The sequence below is a fragment of the Lycium barbarum genome, chromosome 8 (genome assembly GCF_019175385.1).
Source record: "Lycium barbarum isolate Lr01 chromosome 8, ASM1917538v2, whole genome shotgun sequence".
NCBI lineage: Eukaryota > Viridiplantae > Streptophyta > Magnoliopsida > Solanales > Solanaceae > Lycium > Lycium barbarum.
In genome coordinates, this window is record NC_083344.1 from 130,210,616 (window position 1) to 130,232,352 (window position 21,737).

The 21,737-nt window shown below is 33.5% G+C and overlaps 2 long non-coding RNA genes across 24 annotated transcripts; one reads left to right on the top strand and one right to left on the bottom strand.

Annotated features, from left to right (window-relative positions):
• Positions 1–434: 434 nt before the first annotated feature.
• LOC132607443 (uncharacterized) lies at positions 435–13,625 on the bottom strand. Of its 23 annotated transcripts, none has more exons than XR_009570277.1 (6): positions 13,446–13,620; positions 13,258–13,314; positions 13,041–13,149; positions 12,031–12,148; positions 8,457–11,342; positions 7,243–8,087 (listed from the first exon to the last, which is right to left on the bottom strand). It is a non-coding gene; the product is annotated as an uncharacterized LOC132607443 (long non-coding RNA). The 23 variants fall into 23 exon arrangements; XR_009570285.1 differs by lacking the exon at positions 13,041–13,149 and having other exon boundaries at positions 8,457–8,571; positions 8,685–8,765; positions 9,095–11,342; positions 13,258–13,615; XR_009570283.1 differs by lacking the exon at positions 13,041–13,149 and having other exon boundaries at positions 8,457–8,571; positions 8,702–8,765; positions 9,095–11,342; positions 13,258–13,614.
• Positions 2,256–5,953, top strand: LOC132607442 (uncharacterized). The gene is made up of 2 exons (XR_009570267.1): positions 2,256–2,925; positions 5,511–5,953. It is a non-coding gene; the product is annotated as an uncharacterized LOC132607442 (long non-coding RNA).
• Positions 13,626–21,737: the final 8,112 nt, after the last annotated feature.

Sequence of the window (21,737 nt, forward strand, 5' to 3'; positions counted from 1 at the left end):
CTTAGAGACCATATTTAGAGGATAACAATTTTAGAAAAAACCATGTTTTTATTAGTGTTTAACATGATTTTTTAAAAAAAACATCTTTTAAATTTTCTTTTACCAAACTTCTGGATATGGTTTAATCATTCGAAAAATATAACTATCTACTTTAAAAAGTACTATAATTAGTTTTGAAAGGCTTATTTTTCATATTTTGAATTTTTTCTTTAAAACATTTTCAAATCCAAATATGAATTGTGATTAATCAAGTTTTGATTTGATTTTGGTTTAATATTTCTTTTCTTTATTTAGTAAACTAGATGGCGTGCCCGTGCTACGCACGGTGCCCGATGTACCTTTTTTTGGTTCTAACCCAAAGTAGCATACACCTATAGAATTGTTGTTAGACCATCACTCATTCAAACCAGATTAACTATTAATTGTGGCAACAACAGTAGTACAAAGTCGTCATTCCCCTTCCACTTCCGAAAGATTAGTTTTGAATAATATTTGCCTCTTCTCCAACAAACAACATGAAATAATACTTAATTGGATAGTTGTGCAGTCAAAATCCTCAATAAGAAGTCTAATATCCTATAAAACCTCTCAAGTAGTTGCACACTGATAGGAATTTAAGTAAATTTGAAAAGTGAAAATCAGAGTTGATCAAAGAAAAGTACGGCTTACAAGCACCACCAGTTATTTGGATTCTGATTGGCTTGCTAATGCTATTACCCAACTAAATGCAAAACATGGCAAGGGACACCCCATGAGATGCAATTACAAAGAAAACAACTCAGACTAAAAGCAAGTAGTCACCTACTTAGAAAATAGCCACGCCAAATCCCAAGTTGATTATATAATGGAGTAACAGAGGAAACTACATGTCAATACACCTTCTTTCGTCTTTCTTTTTCCTCCAAATAATAGTCTCATTATGCAGATCACATAAGCCAAGTAATGCGGCACCTACAAAAGAATGCCCGTGAAAACCAAATGAAAATGATAGACCTCAAAGAGTCTTCCGAGTCAACCAAAAGTATTATGGAGTATGCCAATCCATTTGCGTGCAGCTTGTGACCAACCTTCGGGAGATTTGACACAGATCCAGATATTATTTGCAAACAATTTCTTTCGTTGCAGCATAGGATGTCCTGTGGTTCAAAAGGTCAAGCTTACATGCTTCCTGGAGTATAGTGTTTTATGTAGCAGACTCTTGCACTTGAAGTGCACAAGCCTTATACTTTGCTACATGCATTCTCATACTAATAATCAGAATCAATCTCTTACAATGTCATCATGCAAAACTGCTCCTAGATATATAATAGTTCTCTATCCATCATACTATCACATCACAAGAGAGATACCGATCAATGTAGCTAACAGTCAGATCCAGCATAATACAAAGTAATGCATAAAACTCAAGAATAGACTCACCCTCAAACTTGCAGTAGATTTCTTCAATGATTGCAGGAGAATGACTTAAAAACCTTCCGATAGGACGCTCTTTAAAATGGGAAAGATTGAACATATTAAAGTTTGTCAATACTAAGAATGCGAAGCATCTACCAGGAAGTTGTACAAATACTCGAACATGAAGGAACCTCAGAAGGATTTCTCAAAGAAAATAATGTCACATCTTCATTCTGTGAAATCAAGAAGTTTTATACCAAAAAAAAAAAAAAAAAAAACAAAGAACTTGCTCATCACTAAGAGATTTCATTAGAAGAAACTGTTGACACCCAATTTTGTCCCGCCTTCCTTCCAAAAAATATTTATTGGCATTTCTAATATTTTTAATAGCTTAAGAATAGTCATTTATACTTTGCCGCAATTGTAATTAGCCTTCTATTAATACCACAGTTTATTATCCAATTATAGCCATTGCCTATTATCATTATTATTACTGTTATTATCGTTATCATTATTATTATTATTATATTTTCCATTATTATGATTTGCATTACGATCACTTTTAACATTTTCTATTTATCGTCTTATGCACACACGCATCGCATTTCATTTTATGCAATTAAGCAATATATTTATTTACTGTTAAACTTTAAAATATTATCGCACGGCTATTACGACATCGTATAATTGTATTTGAGTAATAATAAATAGTATTTTGGCACACGTTAATATGTAATTAATTGAAGAAGGTCTTTTATTTAAATTTAGAAGCCCAAAGCAGTATAAGAAATGAATATTTTTAGCCCAAAAAGGCCTTCCATCAGCCAAGTTTTGGGCCCATCCGTCCCAATCAATTTACAAGTGTTTCGGACCAGTCCATTAATGATCAGCCCATATTTTTAATGGGCAACCCGACCAGCCCACATATAATTCATCAGCCCACTAACCCTTAAAAGCCGACCCGACCCGGTCCATTTTCTTTTGTTGTTCATCCCTAAACCTAATATCCATATGAGATCCGCCGCGCCTCTCTCCTCTTCTTTCTCTTGCCTCTCTCTTCTTCAACGCGAACGGAAAAATTGCAGAGGCCTTTTGTTCCTACAGGCCATTTCGGGGAAAGGAAATTAATGCTCGTCTTTTTTCCCGTCAGTTTTCAACCGTTGTAGGTTTGTCTTCTTCTTTCCTTTTCTGTTTTCGATCTAAAGACATTTTAATGGGTTTCGCCCGTTTGTGAGTTTGAATACTCACTAGTGATTGGTTGATTCAAAACTTGGAGGGATTTTTCCCTCGATTTTCCACTCGTCTCTCACTAAAAACGAAAGGGGATTTTAGGGTTTCTGGGACTCTCCAATATTGAGATTTTCGACTTTTTCCAAAAAACAAAACTTTAAAACTTAGTCTGGGTTTCGATTAGAACTACGATTTTCAGTGGCAATTCGATCGGGTCTAATTTTAGTTTTGTTCTTCTTTTTCATTGTGGTCGAGTGTGTATCGACGACTCCAAACCCCTGTTCACTGCACCCGAAGAAGGTCAGTGATTCTCCTTTTTTCCCTTTTTATTTTCTACTTTCTTTATGTTCTTTAGTTGTCATTGTGACTGAAACACGTTAATTATTTTAGTTTAATGAAAAGGTCTGTTTGCATGTTAGTATTAGTTAAGATTTAATCATTTCTCATGATAGTTTAGTTAATCATGTGTTCTGAGTCTGTTCTGTTTGTATAGTTAAATATGTTTGTGATGATAGTTTAGTTTAGGCTATTCAAATGTCTGAGTTATGTTTTTGCTTAGTTTAATATACCTTAATCAAGTAATCTTACATATGTTAGTTTAGTATGCTTAAGCATGTTCATATGTCAGCCATAGTTAGACGGATAATGTTTGATTTAGCCTTAGTTTTAATTGGGTAAATAACTTACTTATACTGGTTTGGCTTAGTTTAAGAAACCCTATAAACCAGTTAATCTCTTTGCCATCAAATGAATGCCTATGTTTAGCATGATTGCATTATGTTTAGTCTAGACCTGAATCTATTGATATCCCTATTAATACTAATAGTCCTTTATTGTGTGTTAGTAGTATAATGGGGTTGTATTTAAGAAGTAAAATTGGGGTTTAGATATGCATATAGGGGTTTGAATCAGAGAATGCCTATTTTACCTTTAAAATGCTTAGTGTCATAGCTTATGAGTGTTCATATGCTTTATTTTGTTTAATGTTATCATTTAGCATGCTCAAGACAGATTCAGTCCCCCATTTTACTCAAATTAAAAACTTTCATCCCTTAATGATCTGCATGAGGTTGGATTTAAAAAAAAAAAACATGACACAGGTAGGTTCAAACTAGGTGAATAAAGGTTTTTACATATAAAGGAAACTGAAATGTTCTTTAGAGATTTGAGCAGGACTTTTCTAACTTGCATCATTTAGATAAACATGATGGTTGCCTTATGTTTGTTTAATACTGAGTTGTTATGTTTTGGTCCATCATTCAAACACTTTCCATGTGTCCATCTTGTTAATATAAAGTCTCCATTGTCTATGATACATGTTTGTGTCTAAAAGCAAACTAGTTATGTATGGTTAAACTACTATGCACCCGTGGGATCATCTATGATTTAGTTGAAGTAAAAGCATGCTTTGATATGAAAAATGGTCATTTAAGTCCTTGTATGCCCTTTTTTGCCTAAATTTGGCCTGTGTATGTTGTAGTGTCCATACTTGACTAGATTGCCCTATTTTTAGTAAAAATTGAATCTATTTGTTGCACCTTGGTTTGAAAAAAAGAATTTAAAAGTCGCATGAATCCTTTTTCTCAGAATCGAAATGTTGTTTGAAGTTGAACCTGTATATTCTGTTTTGATTCTTGCTTAGTTATAAGTTGGTTACCAATGTGCCTAGTTGACTGTGTGTATGGTGAAGTATCATCCCCTCTCAGTTGGCATAGTCTCAGGCCTATAATCATTTGGCTTATATAATACTGCATCTGTCTTCCTTCCCTTTGTGACTTGTTGATACTTGGCTGGACTTGATGTTTGTCTCACTAAAGTAATTTAGATACTTTAGGTATATAGTCATGTTAAGTTTCATTTATGTGTCACTGCATCCTATTAGTATCTGAATTTTGAATATTGTGTATATCATTTGTATTCTGTCTTTAAACTGCTTCTATGTCCTTTCTAAATGGGTCCCGTCATCTTCAGTATAGGTCCTCAATAAATTAGAAATTGATTCTTTTTTTAAAAAACTGGAATTTGCCCCAGTGATAGTGATGTTCCTTTAAGTGTATAAGCTGCTGAAATAAGAAAAAGAGGTCATTATTTTGTTGTTGAGTTTGCTGGTTCACTACCGGTATATTTGTTAGCTGTTGCTGATGTTTTGAACCGTATTAAAAAAATAGTGAATGGATAGAGGGTTCCGATCTGTATGAATGCTGTGATGATTTTGTGCTCGTTTAAATTCGTATGTGTTTGTGTATTGCAAGTATATTGTGTTGATTATGTATATGTATGTATATGATCAGTATACTTTAGTTAATACGTTTATGGGGAGATTAGTCGGTCATTATGGATTAAGCTTGAACCCTCTCCGGTGTTAGCCATGCCTAGGATTCGTGAAATCCCTTGGAACTTGAGCAACATCGGGAAGACGGGGGCAAAAGCTTTCCAATACTAACCTTCTAAACATCCTTATGAATGTGTATATACGAAGTATACTCAAATATACATAATGTATACATAAGCTATTTATTTATTCTGAAAACTGAAACTGTTACTTTATTTTGGGCCTACTGTATTTTCTGTTTTTGCTTTGACACGTTTTTGGGCCTGCTATCATCCTTATGGCTGTTGTCATTTAATTGGGCATCCCCACTGTTTGGGCTTGTTTTCACTTCCCTATAGGTTCTTCTTTTCACTACATCAATAAATATAGGCCTTTGGTGCATGCTGCATACTTAATTCATGCATATTTGTATTTAGTAGCGAATGGGTGTAGATATTTTCTAATTGAAAATGCTCTATTATGTTGGTTATTTTTCATAAAATCTTATATTATAAAATTATGTCGTCGCTCTAATTTTTTTCTTTTCTTTTGCATGACATCCGGGATTGCGAAGAGTCTCAAATGAGACTTGATTTCGCCGCGAGATCAAACGACTTCATCACTCCACTTTGTGTCCCTAGCTCATAAAACTCGTCCAAAACAATTTCCCATGACATTCGAGACGGGACTTCTCTATTCGGGTCTCCCCCCCCCCCCCCCCCCCCTTCGAAAATAATCAAGGCCGAATCAATGAGAAAAGGGGGGGGGGGGGGGGGGGGGGGGAGATAAGAAAGTGCTACATTTAAAGCATATCTTATATTTTGCTTAACTTATTTTGTGCTTTTGATGTGTGAGTATTTGATTACTTTAGAAGACCTGACTTAGTGGGTTAATTGGGATATTAATTCGGCATAATAGCAAAATATTGGATTCATTTTATGACTCTAGAAGAGCTTTTAATCGGATAGGCTATTTGAGACGTTATTATGATATAATAAATGGAAATGTTTTAATTCATTTTATGAAGTATTATAGTATATCTTTGAAAGAAACTGGCGTTATTTCTATATAATAATGGAAGTATTTTAATGTATCTTTTGGAAAGAAAAAATAAGCTTTCAATGTTTTGAAGCCTTCATTTTCGTCAAGTGCCTAAATTAGCCAAGAAAGGTCTATTTATAAAGATATTTTCAAATTTACACCAGTCATTCATCTATCTTATCAATATATTTTAAGTCGTTAAAATCAATTAATATCTAGCCATTTGAGTTATTTCAAATCTTTATAAACGTTGCACAATCCCGCGCTTTCTTTAGTTTCACTTATAATTAAAGTCTTTTATGCAAATTATTATCTTTTTACAAGTCTTATTTTAAATAGCATTATTATATTTTTCATTTATAACCTTAGCAACACTTACAAGCTATTTTCTTAAATATTTAAAATGTTATATTTGCATTTTTTGGCCTTAATTAATTAACCTAAATTTGACCGGTTAATCGTAATTAGCGAATCTTAAAGGATGCCTAACCCGTTCCCTTTAGGATAATCAAAAACCCTTACTTAGAATCACATTAGTTAAGCGGATCATTAATGGAGGTTTAGTTTAGCTTTACCTTAGTTAATACTTAGGTGTCCTAATTCATCAATAAAATAATTAGGTAGCGACTCTTTAAAGACGGAATTGATAATGAAACTCAAAAAACAAAATAGAAAAAAATAGCAATTGGCTCACAACGAAGTTCATTCCAACATGTTATTACAACAACAAATTCTTGACTTTGCTCAATTATTAGTTGAAAAAGAATGGGAACTATTTTAATGTGTACAGGTATATATTAAACGAACTGCGAGAATAGCAAAAGGAAACCAAATCCTCAGGAATTACAAATACAGCGCTCCGAGTATGTAACATATTTTCATTCCTCTTTCCTGTTCAATTTATATTTATTAGCAGAATATAATCACATTCACTTGATGAGTATGGCAGTCTTTTTCAAGACATTTTACTAATGTTATCACTTGGGAATGGTACACACTTATCTTAAGTACTTCACTGATTGCAATATGCAAATGCATGTCAAAAATGGAGTAAGCAATTAAGGAGCAAGAGAGTACCAAATCTGATTTGTACTTTAATTATATATTATATGTAGTACATATAGCCAAAGCTAAGGTAGATTTCCTTTTCAAAACACTTGCCGCTGCTCCTATGAGCAAAACTTAGTCTTTACCAAAGTTTTAAAAAAGAAGAAGAAGAAACTGGCCCAGGTAAATGCAACAAACAGGTGCCGGAACAGCTGAAGTCTCAAATTAAGTTAGATAAGGAGGTATGTTAACGTTTAAAGCTCTCATCTTTTTGTTGCCATATGTCCTCTAAACGGAAGTGGTGACTGAGATCCATTAATACAAGTCCAATTCTATGTACCACTTCACATTTTTTTGATAAGGTAAATTTTATTAAAAGGTACCAAGATGGTACAGAATTACAACAAAAACAGCCCCTGCCATACCATTTAAACTATAAACCCCCATCTCCTCTAGAAAGTTCATATATTGCTCCATATTTTCCATCATTTGTCTTTTCATATATTTCACTGCTTTTGTTACAAAGGGCTCCATATCAAGAAAGGAAGATAAATGTAGAATCCCCTCTTGAAACGTAAAAAGTATAGGTTTTTCTAATTAATTTCTGAAACAAAAATTGGCAATAATAAGATCAGACATACTACTTCCAGCTTCAACTACGCCATGGTTTCATTAACTATAAAGGCAGGGAACTTGTAAAAGAGGATAACATTTAATTTGTGTTTAGAGTCCACATGCTAAATATGCTAGGTTTACCAATCAGGTTTGTCAATGATCAATCACATTGTTCATCACCGCAAACCCCTCATCCACCAAAGTAAATGAGAATGCTTCGGTAAATATAGCAAGGGAAACAAAAGCAAGAAAGTGTGAAATAGTTAACTAAAGAGAAAACAATAGATGATTGGCAAGACCAAGCATGAAATAACAAAAGCAATTAGAATGAGCATACCCCAAATAATTGCAGCCACAAGAACGAACCAAGTAAAACCCCTTTTCCACATAATCTTCATTGGGGAGTCCTGGTATTATTTCTCACTTGCAAGGAAGCCTTCCTTACCATCTGCATTCACCGTTATTTTTCTTATTCAATTTCAACAGTAATAGAGACCAACACTACAAAGCAAGAAACCCTTTATCATAGTTATACTAAATGCCAGTTCAAAAGTGACACGGAGTATTTAAGTGCCGCAATGCAAGACACTCCTCGTCATAATTGCACTAATTTTCGACTCAGTTTGAGGCAGCATCATAATGCAGGACACCACTTTATCATAATTATGAGACACAGAGAATAAATTTCTCTCTCTATATATATAACTAACAATTTTGAAGAATTCAAAATCATTTAACTAACTGAATAGTGTCAATATATTTTGGACATTAAGATGGAAAGTGGATCATATAAATTAGACAAAGTGTGTTTATTCACCTCCCTTAATCCTTCATTGCGTATCATCAAGATACATTTATCGAATCCCATGTCTTAAAGAAGCTCATTCCGGTGAAAAATTGAGTGAATGATATAAATTCAAATTGGGGTTACCCTGTCAAAAGAGAAAAGTAAAAAAAAATTGATTTAGGCATATTATCAAACACCCTCTTTGCACATCAACTTTCTTTATTTAAGAATAGTGGAGCTAGTAAGTGAATTTTCTACCGAAGAAAAAGGATAACCTCAAAGCAAAATGATTTTCCATCCTTGTAGGGAAAAACCTGAGGTTGAGAATTAAGAGATCACCTAAATATCAGAATTTGACACATACCAACAATTAGCAAAAGTATTGAGATATTCTCTAAGACGGACTAATTTTATTTTAATCAGTAATTTTCTCAAGCAACTAAACCATTAGAGAATTAATCGAAACAGACATCAAATAATAGTTATCCAAAATCACCCATTGGAGTATCTATTTTCAGACATGCATGTGAAGATCAGGAAAAAAAAAAAATACTGAAAGATAGGTAAGAATCCAACAAAAATTTGCCCACAAACATGTGCAACAAGAAAAGTTAATTGGAGAGAAAACTCATGACAACTGGAAGCTCAAATAAGACGAAGGGAACAACTTTTGCAGAAATCCGCAAAAGGAGAGAAGATGGTGAATGGAGGGAACCACTGTGGTAAAAGAGTAGGATGGTGGGACATGTGTTTATTTTTAGGCCAACGGACGCTTACAATTTAGCCACAAAAGAAATATAAATTTACTTAAATACCCTTCATCGTCCAAAAGCTTCACTTATTAATAGTTTGAATTTACTTAAATACCCTTCGTCATCCAAAAGTTTCATTTATTAATAGTACTAGATAGCCTGTGCAGCATGGACAATATGCCAAAAGGTTCAACACCGAAGAAGTAATTAAGTTATACTCGTTACTATCATTTATCAAGATTAAATGTCTACAACATATTAATGCTCCAATATATATTCACCTATTGAGGAACAAAATTTTACAACATATCCAAAAGATTAAGAAATTCTATGTTGCAACATATGTACATTCTTAGGCTGCTTCCCACATATTTACAAAGTGGCAAAACAAAAATGCATTCCTTTTGAAAGTCCATCATTCCAAGCCTTCTTTTGTTGCAGTATACAACAAAAATATTAGAACCTGCAATTACAAAACTTAGGCAATGCCAAGAAGTAAATGCAGGAGGAGAAATAAGAACAAGAACATAGGCTAAAAGCAATCTTTTCAATTCAAGAGAGTTGTGACGTTGCCTCTTGATTATGAACCACTAAAGCAGCCAAAACAATACCTTTCGCCTACTTGTTCACAACCTCTCACGTATGAAACACTAAAGCAGCCAAGCAATACCTTTTGCCTACTTGTTCACAACCTCTGGCGCATAAACCACTATAGCAGCCAAGCAATACCTTTCGCCTACTTGTTCATAACCAGGACAGAGCAGTTAGTTTTAGAGTTCTCACTATTTTGTGGAACCATCTCTTTGCCCAATTCCCAAGTTATATAACATGCGAACGCTTCAAGGTAAGTGTACAAATAATATTTCTAGTTGAAGAAAGTCCTATATCTCTTAGCTTATTCATCTTCCAGCTGTAACTAAAAACTATAAATTTCCTACTTGAACAATTAAATTTCTAGAGTAATTAAAAAAATAGCAAGCTCAACATTGCATTAACTCAAGCACGGCCACTTCATACCATGAAATTAAAGACGGTTGCAGAAGATCATAAATTTATGTATATATTCCTTGTTTGAGAGGATGACCAAAAGCATTGCCTGGAGGTCCGCTGGAAAGTGAAAAACAGAATGAAAAGAGTAACAGAAGGTAGTCTTCTATTATCTTCTTACAGTAAAACTAGTGTAACATACCATAACCATTCTGGAAGGTAAGACTCTTTCGGTCGCACCTTCAATCAAAAAAACGAAGACTAAAGCATATCGCAATACCTCAAAGTCTTTATATTATGGCAGACAGTATAAGTTGAAAATAATAGTAGCAATTTACAAATCTTCCCACTTGCATAGCTTTCTCCTAAAATCTCTACAGTTCTTGTATTTCCCATCTATTCTGCAGCATTAGCAAGGTGAGAGAACTTGTAGTGCACCATCACAAAATTGTGACAGCTCGGCTTTTATTTACATGGAAATATGGAGATCAAGTCTTTTAAGTGAACCATATGAAAAGTAAGATCAGCCAACCTCTAGTGCACAATATGTAGAGAAGACATCAAAAGAGGTTACAGTAAAAGTCCGCAAGACATATATAAAATAATAAGCAGTGACAATTACTCTTGCTTCAAAACTCGGAAAGAAAATTACCAAGCTTTCCACGACTTGACAAACTTAAAATAGTGCCAGAGAAAATTGTAGCGCTCGATGAAGAAAAAGCTTTTCTAGTTCAGGCAACAAAAACTTGTGTTTTGAGATGAAGAAAATCAACAATTAGCAAATATGGAAAAAGGTTAGTATGACATACCGTGAAAGTTATCTCTACCTGAGAATCACCGAAGATAGGCACATAAAAGCTGCTCAAATTGGTATTCTCATTGTTCTTTCCTTCATGACTTCAGATTGTATTGGTTAAATTTTCCAACTCTTAGACAGAATGTCAACCAATAAAATGTGAGAGTCCTACTATATTGGTCAAGTTTAGGATTAATAAAATGGCTCAACTATAGCATTCTATCATATTTCAAATTTGACATTGTTATGATAAAACTATATGCTACTTTACTGAGCTATCATTGTTCGAAGACTACTTTACCTTGAAATGACACAAAAGTTAAAGTAATTTCCAGTCGTACAAAAGCAAAATCACATGCAAAATTTATATCTCCCAGTGGCCTGCACCAAATAACTTAATCAGTTATAAATAAATGAGAGATGTATGAATTCTCTTTTTTGATCAAAAATGAGATGTAGGAATTCTCATGATTCCTTCCTTAAAAATTTCAGATATTGTTGGCTATTAGATGTTTAAAACTGTTTTGCTATTGCCATTTGAACATGTTGACCAGAGAAGAGTGAATTGGTCGTAAAGCTAACAAATTTTAACTACCTGAACAGTAGAGTTATTACATATATTTTATATTTAAAAAGGAAATTAATAATAAGAACTTTCTTTCACCAGGCTATTATTGCTAATAGACTATATTACTTTGAAATTACATAAACTGCACGTACTACTCAACAGCATAAAAACAAATAGAACCAGGGTCACATGGAAAGCTTATACTTCCTCTGTTCCAATTTGTGTGATCTAGTTACTATTTGGACTTTTGGAGAGTTGAAGATGTTGTATTTGAACACGATTTAATATTTAAACTATTTTAAATTGTTAATTATTGTAACCTATAGTACTTTTTATTTAGTTTTTAAATATGTACATTTATTCGTACTATGGATCAAGTCACATAAAGTGGAACAAAAAGAGTAGTTTTTTTTTTTTCTTCGAGAAACTGGTAATATAAAAATTCTAAAAGTAAATGGAAAAAGTAGTTCTTTAGAGATTGTAAAAGATAAAATTGCCCACCTGATATATAAAAAGGAAGAATATTATCTAGAGCTTTTATTTGCTTTTTGGCTCGATCATTTGCGATAGCAATAAATGGCTTGAAAAAATGTTATTCAGCTCCTTTCAAATAATCCTCCTACAAATACAAAGAGAGAAGAGTTGGTAAGAACTCAATTGTAGTTCACATTTACTCTATAAATTGACTGACATGTTATACGTGCCAATCAATGGCTTTATACTTCATTCCTCACCAAGACTTCCCATCACCGTCAAGTATTATCTCGAAGTAATGCAAGATTCTCTAATTCCCAGTTGTCCCGAGAGACATTTGAAAGATGCTAAAGGAACAAATATTAAGGTGCTAATACTTGAAACTGCAGAGATTTACATAAATACATTTTACAAGTGGAATAAACACTACCCATCTAAATCAACACTGAAAATCCACTTACTACATCATAGATGGTAAGAAGATTGAGAGTGCAATTTCTAAACTAACGAAACATATGAAGAAACATTAGTAGACTTGTTACAACAAGAAACATAAAAACCAGTACTCTCAAAATGTATTTTTTGATTTGAAGAACTTTGGAGAATACCATCAATACAAATACAAAAATTAATAAATGCTCGATATTGAAGCTCTGTGACATATGTTGATGCCATTATACTACTCATATCCTACTGCTTTGGCGCAACTATGTTTTACTCTTAGAATATATAGTCCATATGCTACCAAATATAATACATTTGAGAAAATTGATTTATTGTGATTAAGGAAATCTTTGAATGAACTTAGTCATGACTCATTTCCATTACCTGTACTATCCATCAATGATGTTCATAATTTGTTTTCCTTCTATAGAACAAAGTGTCAAACATATATAGAGCATAGGAAACAAAAGTAAAACACTCAGGCAAATCTCCACAATCTCTTATTTTGAGTGGATTCAGAATAAAGTTTCATAGACTAATACAGTAGATTGGCGTAGCTGCACATATAGCATAACAAAAAGATCAAAACTCACAATATAGAGTAGCAAGCTGAAATCATGTTCATGATGGTGTAGTCAGAGACAATGTTGTCTCCCTCTGTATGATCAAACAAATGAATCTAGACATGTATTTGATCTTTCTCTGAGCATTATCACCAAAATATATACATGCAACTTCAGTGAAGGTCAACATTGCATAAAACCAATTATGAATTATAACAAGACAAGAAATAACCCAAACAACCCTCACCTGAATAGTCCTGAATCCTGGTGAATCGGTGAGAGCTGCTTTCTTAATCGCCTTGTTCTTCCATTGAAAAAACAAAAAAAAAAAAAAAATGGAAATTTTCAAGAAAGCTAAATAGGGTATGGACACAAAATGATGATACTGAGTGACCTTAACTGAATCTGAAGAGAAGATTACAACGATTTCCTTACCGCATGACTTGGTAGTCAGCAGAAGCTCTATGACTTCCGAAAGGGAAAAGTTAGGAAGACGTTTTTGTAATTTCTAGAAAGGATAACACGTGTTTGCCATTCAAGGTTCAAAAGCAATTTACAATTTAGCCATAAAGCAATGTATATTTACGAATCTGCCCTTCGTCGTACTAAGAAGTTTCACTTATTAATAGTCTAAACTAAATAAATAAATAAAAACCACACAAAATATTCCTTTATATTAGTCCTAGTGGCATTTGGCCCGGCTTACTAAGATTAAATATTAAAATTTTTAGGGCAATTTGCAGGATTACCCTTCATTAGGGCAGTCTTTAATTTTTACTCCTCAAAATGGTAGTCTTTAAATTCTACCCTTCAAGTAGAAATTTTGCCTTCCGGCATAAATTGACCTGCACAGGCAGAATTTCTACCCATGCAAATTCTGCCTTGTGATTTTTTTTTAACCGAGTTGGGGTTCGAACTCACAACCTTGAAGTGTTAGGTGAGGGGTAAAAATTTAAAGACCACCAATTTGAAGGGCAAAAATTAAAGACCACCCCATGTCACACCCCATTTTAACCGGGATTAAAGTAGAAGTATGACATATTGGAGATTCCTGTTTTGTTTATATTAAGGAGTCGCCACCTAATTATTTATGGCGAATTAGGACACCTAAAGTTTATTAAAGTTATGTTTAAAGTTAACTCTGTTTAAGGTCTGCGAAACTTAAGATTCTAGGTAAGGGTTCAATTAGTTTAAAGGGAAGGTATTAGGCATCCTTTAAGACCCATTAACAATGGTTAACCGACCGGACTCAAATTTTATAATATTTAAGAAAAATATCTTTATAAGTATAGTTAAAGTTAGGGATAGATGTATAAGAAGGCACCAGTTAAATTTAAAAGAAATGTTTGTATCAACTCTTTTTAGAAAGCTCATCTTGTACGACCAGATTTTTTTTTTATCTGCAAATTATACCAGCGATAATCCTTAATCTTTGTTGCAAATACTAAGTTTTATCGTGGAAGCGATTATGAGACATTGAAAGAATTTAAGATAGTTCTTCTTATGTTCAAAGAAAAATCAGATTTATTAGAAAATGAGAGTTTTGATAAAGCACGTCCTTTTGGTAAAATATAAGTAGAGTCCAACGTTACTTAACTAGTCTATCACGTATTAGCTAGAGTAAAAAATGTCAAACGAAACTCATAAAGCAACTAGTCTTAATAGCGAATTATCTAATAGCAGCCAAGGTTAGTCACATAAAACAACTTAATCACATCATCACATAAACCAAACTAGTAACACGAAATGACTAGAGTTATTTCGGTGTTCATGGAGAGGTGGCGCTGTTCCGCTATTTCGCTCAATCAAAATAAGAGAGTAGACAATGGAGGGGTACAAAGCCCGTAAGCAGTATTGTTGAGTTTCAAAGGGAAAACTCTCCGGCCCCGATTGTACATGCACCAAAAGAAAGAAAATACATGGATTAGAATAATGGCAGGATTCTTAGCGAATATTAAAGTCAGAGGGGAAACTCACAACTTGCAAACAAATACTTTATAAATGTCGTGATAGCCATAATTATCAGAACTTAACTCCTGCTAACAGTGAGTATACTCCAAGTTGGAAAATAAACTTGTGTGCTTTTCGTACAGCTTAAGATCAAATCTCTTAAATGTTAAATCATAACATTTCCCCACTGCCTTAGATCTGAGGGACATTAACTTAATTCATTTTTATAATACTATCAATCCATATGTTCATTCAAAGTGGAAGGCAAACTAAGGGAGTATGTTTGCTGCTGCTGGATGTGGTTGCTAAGCTATTTACCCTTTTGAATATGTAAACTAAATGGCTGATAGGGCAGTAGACACATTAAGTAAAAGGATAAAATCACTCCATCGTTCAAACCCTCCATGTACTGTAAATTAACATGTTTTAATAAAATGAAAGAAAGCAAGGCAAGCATGCTAGCCATTATCCCAAAAATACATTGTCTAAACAGCGCATTTGATTTGATTAAAAAGTGTCCTCATTTTTTTACATACATTTGAAACCAAAGAATATGTTCTATAATGGCTATAGAACAGCGAAACCAAACAGACGTCCAGTACTTCCTACTGTCATGGAAAGGGAAATTTTCAGTATCTACGCATAATACAAGTAAAGAGTTTCATACGTCGATTCCCTATAAAGTACATGTGCAGATCTTAAGTCACGGTGTCATTCGTTTTTTTTTTTTCAATTTAGTAATCGATTTATGAAAATATCTCCTAAAATCAATATTCCCAATGGTCCTGAAGATAAGATGGCAGCCAACTCAATATATCAAACATAAAAGAAAGTTAGTCTAATGAACAAAGTTTGAGATAGAGAATATTAAAGTAACCATCTGCAGTCCTTATATCGCTTGAAACTGATTTCTTTATAACCAAGATGTACCAGGATACATATAGCCATATCTAATGAAACTTCGAGCTAATCTCATCACAATTTGATCATGAGTTAATCATACATTGAATAAACAACACTGAACAAGGTTATGACCCAAACTTTTGAACATACAACTAGGGATCAATTTGAAAAATAAAGACAGGTTCAGATTTTTATAACTGGAAGCAGCAGTTAGTCATGCTAACATCTCTTCTAACAGGAAAGAATCACAGGATCCAATGACCTATGGGATCAACAAACTGTACAGACTTAGTTATCTCGAATGAAAATCTGAAACACCTAACCTAACTTAAAATGAACAGGACTCTCTTTTCTGGAAAACGATATACAAGAACATATATTTAGTTCATAACACAACAGCTAAAGGAACAACGAGAAACTAGCTAAAAAAATCAACTAGACATGTAAAGGAGACCAGCTTGAGGAAACCATTATTTGCATACTCGAGCAATTCTAACGATACTAAAAGGAAAATTTAAAGACTCTAGTATCCTATTCTCAGGACCAAGACAGAGCACTCTTGGAACTGACGCACGAGACAATTTCTGCGATATCCAACAAGCTATTACCTAGACCTTACTATCATGGTTATAAGCAAATGATTCTGGACTAGAACCTCAACGTGATATTTGGCATAAGCGACTGGACAAGCTACTTCTCAATTTTTAACTTATCTAATAAATGAGAATCAAGTAAAGACATATTCTAAATTTTGAACTTGACAAGACAGTCTTGCTAACTCTTAGCTTGTTCCTCTAATTGAACTAACGCTAAATAAACCAGTTTCATACTCATCATTAAGTTACAGATGATTGCATTAAAAAAAAATCAATTCTCAAATGTGGACTCAATCATAGTTTTAGGAATAAAGAGTTCAAAAGGGATGCAATTCAAATGTAATCTACTGTGACCCAAACAGGAGGCTGCTACAAGTTCTTGAAAATGAACTAAGCATTATACTTTTACAACAGAAGCGGGAAAGATAAACAAAAGGGAAGGACTAGAAGGCTGTTGTTATTTTACACACTGATATCATAGACATCCTCATATATTATAGATAAAACATGGTATTGATCCTTGTTGGACTTCAAACAGAGGAGATTCAAACCATACGCATAATCAACCCGAACAAAGACGTGCTGGGCTAACTAACATATATTCATGCTTACGGGGAGAAATGATCATATAAGACCCAGTAATTTGAGCCAATCTAAATAAGCTGAACATGTTCAACTATCAAATAAGGTAGAAAACATTATTTATCCGGCAATAATCAACATGCTTAGTAACCAACTACTCTAGCACACACAATCCTATTAAGGCAAATTAACTATATGATACAGTTCCGATATCTCGGCAAACTGGACTAACGAAACGTACTTCGCAAAATAGTTAATCATCATGCTAAATCATAATCGCTCTAAATTAAACCAACTTAACTACATAAGTCTGTATATAGCAAAATTAAAGGCAGAGAGAGAGAGAGAGAGAGAGAGAGAGAAGGAGTATTTCTGACCTGTTTTGGGTACAGTGAACAGGGCGTCAGGGTCTCGGATTTATGCTTTAGAGAGAGGCTATTAAATTTAGAAGTAAACTACCCGAAAATGAAGATTCAAGAATGTCGATATTTTCAAGAAAGACCTCCGCGGCTCAAAAAGAAAAAAACCCCCCTTTTTGTTGTAAGCTCCTCTCCTTTTATAGACGAGGAGAGAGAGGAGCGGGGGAGTGAGACGAAGCGGGGGACAGGGCATGAGGTGAGTAGAAATGAAGAACGTGTGAGAGAGAAGAAGTGGAGAGGGTGTGAGGTAATGTGGAGGGAACGTGAGGCGGTCAGAAAGAAACCGTGGGAGAGAGGTGAGTGGAGAGAACGTGGGTGCGGGGTGGAAGAGAGATGGAGAAGATGACAAAGAAGAGGGAACAAGGAGGAAGAGAGAGACGAGAGAAGGCGGCTGAAGAGTGAAGGAAAAGGAAAGAGAGGAGAAATGGGATTAGGGCAAAGAATAAGGAGATTGGGCCGGGTAGTGAGGTAAATGGTCTGGGCCAGACGGGTCGAGTAATTAATGGGCTGGATTGGGTAGGTGGATAAAATGTGGGTTGTTTATTTGGCTGTTTAATAAATGGGCTGATTTGGACTCAAATGTTCATCCAAAAATATTGATCCCTTCTTCCGTCAATTAATTTATTTGGGCTTTTAACTTAATAACCACTACAAAATATACTATGTGAAATATGTAGAAAAATAGGGATTTAACAAGGTGTTGTCTTGTAAACGAGTCCAAACCCGAAAACGAAATGATGACGAATCATCTAAAATTTGTGATAAAGTAATATTTGTAATGTTGAAAATAAAAATAGCGAGAATAATAGTAGTGAAAATAAAGTATTTATCTCGTCAATAAATTTAGACGCCCGAGTGAATAAAATTAAATAAAGGAGGGACAAAATTGGGTGTCAACACCCCAAATAAAGGGCAATCCGCGCAAAAAAATTTTTTTTGTTCGCTTCTCTGTGATATTAAGTTATTGAAAGATTAGTTTGATATTTTCTGCAAACTCTAGCAAGGGCCCAAAACCAAGATTAAAAGTTAAATTTGTATTTATTTTTTTCCCGCTTTTTGAGACATTAAATTATTGAATGAGTAGTTCGATATTTTCTGAAAACTCTTAAAAACTAAAGGCTTACCATATATTTAAATTGCATAAAAATATTTGAAAATTGAACAAAAATTCTTTTTTTTTTCCCTTACTCTAGACCTCTTTTTACCTTCAAACAAATACATGACATAAAGTCTCTTAATTTTTTAACAATAATATGAACAATAACATTTTCTTCCCCGAAAAAAAATAGTTTGGTTCTAAAGAGATCAATTAGATATGTTATATTTATTCTTTTGTTGAGATTTTAATGAGGTTGCTTATAAACAAAGATAACTTTCAAATGAATAAAAATAAATTTTCATACTTTACAAATGTTTGTAGATGTTAATCCAATTAAATTATACAGAGTATATTGAAAAGATGAAGAAAATCAATTACTTTTCTTAATTTAATTAGACTTTCCTTTTACTTTCTAAAAATTTACGTGATGAGAATGTAACATCTTAGATCTTTGGGCTAAGGTTTAACGCGTGAGATTGGGGGGGGGGGGGGGGGGGGGGGATATAATGGAACCAATATGGGAGATATAGAAAGTGTTTTGAAAACTAATCAAGTCATAAGAAGAGTCTTTGGGCAAAACAAAGTTGGAAGCCACTCTACGGGGCATGTTTTCAAGTCAGTTTGCACAAGGTTTTACTTCAAGCGATCATAACCCTTTATTATTTGGGAATTTGAGAAAACTTCCTTTATGAAAGTTGTAGAGCTTCTTTATAAAAGTTGTAGAGCTTTGAAATGCCTTTCTTTACAAAAAGTTATGGCCATTTATGGAGGCCAACCGGACATCTTTACAAAAAGTTATTGCCATTTTATTAAAGAGTCGCAGAGCAGTCCAAAAATACGACCCGAAATACGACCTATATTATGAAATACGGAATTTAGTGGCCATATAATTTACGACCCAGAACAGTATATATTCGTCCAAGGCAGTCCAAAATCATTATTTTCATTCCTTCAAGCCCTAGAACGACCTCCTATCCTCTTTTATCACCAAGAACACCAAAGTAAGCCAATTCTAATCATTTCAAGTCACTTTTAATATATATCCTTGTAATCTAAACAAGAAATCATTGTTTCTAACGTAGGGTTTTCAAGAAAACCCATTCCAAGTTTCAAGAATCAAGATTTTGGAATTTCTTATTCAAAGATTCTGGCTTTTCTCAAGTTTTTGGAGCGATTAAGATATGTAGAACTTCTATCCATGTGTGGGAATCTCTACGTTCTTCCCCACGCTCCGTTTCTTGATATCCATGAAGTTCAAATCCTAGGGCATTAAACCCAACATATTGGTAGCCCAAATTTATGTATTTATGAACATGAATTTTGTATATATATTCGTTATTGTATTCCTAATATTTCATTACGGTTATTAGAAATCCTAGCTTAATCCATGAATCATGAATTCTTCTTCATGTGTTCTCATTATGTTTATATGAAACCTTATGATTTTATCTAGTAAGTTACAAGCATGTTTTCAAGTTAATTATATATATAATTATGAACTATTATTATTACTCATCAATCAAGAACATGTTTGCAAGATTATGACAAGTATCTCATGAAACCAAGGACTCACGTATGTTTTATAAGTTCATGCAAGAATAATACGAATGATATTCATATACATGCAAGTTATAATTCCTGAAAAGCCATGGGTAGCAGGTGCCACTTATTTTCCATGTTCATGTTTTTGGGAGTTGCATTAATTATCGAGAAGGCGTCAAGCAGCCTAAAACTACGCAGCTATCGTAGGATAAGGATCACTCTACCCATGCTTAGGATGATCTCTCATAATGACTGGATCATTTCATGCCATTTTTAAATCTCATTACCCATGCAAGGTGTGAGTGTTCTACTGGTAGGACACAAGTACCAGATCGTGTTGTCGGTTATATATTTATTGCCCTCCCAACTTAAAATGTTTTACCCATGTTTTATATATATATATATATATATATATATATATATATATATATATATATATAATTATAATTATGTCCATATCAGACATTCATGTTCATGATCATGTTTCAGTTCAATCCCTGTTATGTTATTTCCATGTCCCATGCTATTTCATTCAGTTGCTTTACATACCAGTACATTCGATGTGCTAACATCGACTTTTATTTGCCTAGGGGCCTGCATTTCATGATACAGATTCAGATTTACAGGACAACACACTTGCTCAGTAGGGCTTCAGACTTATCAGCTTATTGATCAGCCCCATCTCATTCGGGGTTTAGTCAACCCTTTATTTTATGATTAGCTATGCATTTAAGGTATGCCGGGGAGCCTTGTCCCAGCAACTATGTTTTCCATTCAGACTCATGATAAAGGTTTCATAGACTAGACAAGTCAGTTAGTACAAATCATTTATATTACGTCAAACTTTCAGAGTCGGTTAGCCACCTGATCTCATTTATGATATTATCCACATTTATGATTTAAATAAGTATTTCTATTTAATATTATGACTTACTATGTTTTACAAAGGCTCACTATGCATTCATGTCTTATTCCGCTTATGATACGTCTCATAATGATTTAGCAAGCCATGTGGTTCGCTCGGTCACATGTAGTAAGGCACCGAGTGCCGTGTTTCGCCTAGGCCATAGTTCGGGGCGTGATAGAGAAAATGACATTTTTTTCATTTTGTTAGTTTAAATGGTACATTATCTTATGAAATGTATATTTTAATTATTTTCTCAAACACAAATGAAGATTCAATGCTTCGTGTTTCATTTAATCACGTTTCTCTATGCTAACAAGTACTGTCTAACATATTTTTACCCGCATAAAAAAATAATACTCAAAAAACATAAACAATTTACTCCCTTTTATCACAAGAAGTTTGACATTACTACTGCTGGAAAACTATTTTTTTTTCACTAATTACATACTTTTCAAAGATGTTATCAATATTTAAACTACTCCATCAAGTTCATATTATAATTTTTTTCTTTTTCTTTAATTTTTAAGTGTAAATATATATTAAGAAATATATTATGAATTCATACCAAAAATTGAACTGATTAACCGCGTAGTACGCCTTGCATTTTTTTTTAGATGAATGCAATAAAACTACAACTTACATTGTTCTATGCATAGAAAATATAATTAAGTATGTGTGCATCAAATTGTAAAAATAAAAAATTATAATGCACCAAATAATATCCAAAAA